The 2500-nt window shown below is 40.0% G+C and overlaps 1 long non-coding RNA gene across 1 annotated transcript; it reads left to right on the plus strand.

Annotated features, from left to right (window-relative positions):
- The first annotated feature begins 1707 nt into the window (after positions 1-1707).
- LOC26528049 lies at positions 1708-2209 on the plus strand. Its single transcript, XR_001449513.3, has 2 exons — positions 1708-1926; positions 1992-2209. It is a non-coding gene; the product is annotated as an uncharacterized LOC26528049 (long non-coding RNA).
- The last annotated feature ends 291 nt before the right edge of the window (positions 2210-2500 follow it).

Raw genomic sequence — 2500 nt, forward strand, 5'->3', positions numbered from 1 at the left:
CTGCTTATAAGCAAACGGACACGGACATTATATCACAGGGCAGTGTATTAGGGCCGCTGCTTTATTCCATATATACGGCCGACTTACCCTCCCCTAGCGTGCACCACATGTCGAATCCTGGCAAAGCCCTTTTCGCTACTTATGCAGACGACATAGCTGTGCTCTACAGCTCAAAATGTCCCACTGAGGCAGCAAATGGAGTGTAGAGCTACCTAAATACACTAGCAGCTTGGTGCAAAAAATTGAACTTGAAGATTAACTCACGCAAGACCACCAACCCTTGCTTCACCCTGAAAACCCTCATCGGACACACCCCGCCTATACGTTTAGATGACATAACACTGGATCAACTTTCGCAGGCAAAGTACCTTGACATCACCCTTGACAAGTGTCTAACATTATCTAGCATTATCCACATCTTAAAGCAGCGGCTAGGAGATGTGGGCAACGCATGCAACAACTGCGGTGGCTGGTTAACAGACGAATCACAAAGTCACTGAGAGCTAAGAGAGTGACTTATGCCCACTGTGTAGCCCTGATTTGGCTCAACGGTGTGCATACAGGTCCTGCAAAATCGAGTATTGCGACCAATCACAAACTGCCCATGGTACGTCGCGGCTCTACCCTACATCAAGATCGGAAACTGTATACAGTAGAGGAACAGATTGAGAAACACACCAGCAGATATAGTGACAGACTGTGTCTACGCACAGTAGGGACGTATTTTCTACAGTATTTGAGCTAAACTTAGCTACTGAATTGCTGATGGGATATGAATGAGTATTCTGCAGTTGGTAATGCCCGACTGCAACGCTTTTACTTGATTTTGAATGGACTCAGGTTATAAAAACTAAGCAGAAACAAGTAAGAAAGGTATAGTCGAGACTGCTCGACTACGAGATCCCCTGAACCCTTGGCGCAATAGCTATTTCAATAATTTTTCGCGTCTTTCAGCTTACACAAGAAATACGCACACACACACACACACATACGCATACACACACAAACGCATACACACACACACACATACACACACACACAAGCACCCACGCATAAAGACGCATGGGCTCCAGTGTTGGCTATGAGAACTTAATTGTTTAATAACTTTTTTTGTGGACATATATTCAAGCTCATGCACATATTGGCCATTTTTGAAGCTGAATAATAAAGAATTTAGTAATACTCAGAGCCTTCAATAAAAGTAAAACAGATATTATAATTGTTTACAAATTCAACTAACTAATGCCGAATATATATTTATATGTCGGGGCGTTGCGTTTCTCATTCTGGTTTTCCATCTTAGCTGCGAGTAACAACGAATTCCCGGTGTGTCGCTAAACTTTTTTTATCACTCTCGAAACTTCTAATCATGGTCGCATATTCTTGTTCATCGAAAGCACAGCGACCCTGCTGCGAACGACATGACTAGCCGTCTCGCTCTCACCTAGCGACACCCGAGACCACGTTCAGCAACAGCTATTGTTGTCTCTCTCTTACTGACAGTGCATCCTTTAATTGCACCACAATACTAAATCAATCGATTAACACGACATCAAGATATATAATTGCAATTTCAACAGTGTAATATCGCACTGACACGACATATATATATATATATATATATATATATATATATACAGATATATAATATAATTATTATTAATATATAATATAATAATAATAATAATAATTTAGTCAATACGCTATTCGACTATGATTTAGTTCCAGTTCAAATAACTATTATATTTCGTTTTAGTCGTGTCAGACAAGTTGTCAAGCTAATTAATTTTGTGAAATCCATATAATACGTATACGCGTAGCTATTTCAATTCGTTGCAGCTATGCTTCCAGAAAGGTATAAAATGGAAGGCCCAAGCCCGATCGTTATCATCGTTTTAAACGAAAACTAGAATCAACATGAAATTGGTAAGAACGAATATTTGTTTGCTGTCGCACAAGTAACAATCTTATTTTGTTGTTTTTACCCACAGATACTTCTCGCTGCTGTGCTTGGTGTCTTGGCATCAGGCAGCTTTGTTGTCGCTCAGAACACTGATGGAGACTACGTAGTCTTAGACCGAAGACCAATCGGCTAAAACTGATTTTTTTTTTTAAATATAAAGTGTATTTAAATTCAAAATAAGTTTTCGGGATATTAAAGCAAAGTAGTAGGATTTGGTTTTTACCTATCCAGTTCGAACCCATAAAATTGGTCTTATCGGAGCTAACCGAATTTGACAAGAGCTGCACAAAATAGTATGCTATCCGCGGGGGCGTCAATTGATGAGAATTGAAAACTACAGTATGTACGTATAGGTCGATCAAAACAGAAATCGAGATGACTATTTCAGTTAGAGATAAAAACAATAAAGACAGCTCTAGGTGGGTGCGCCAGACAAGGGTATTAGACGATCCCCGCCTAGGCTGGGTTTTAAGTATAGGCATTTTATGAGTGTTCCTAACAGCAGCCAAACTGTAAAAGAAAGCCCTATTCGAGACT

The sequence above is a fragment of the Drosophila mojavensis genome, unplaced genomic scaffold (assembly GCF_018153725.1).
Source record: "Drosophila mojavensis isolate 15081-1352.22 unplaced genomic scaffold, ASM1815372v1 contig_19, whole genome shotgun sequence".
Classification (NCBI taxonomy): Eukaryota; Metazoa; Arthropoda; class Insecta; order Diptera; family Drosophilidae; genus Drosophila; species Drosophila mojavensis.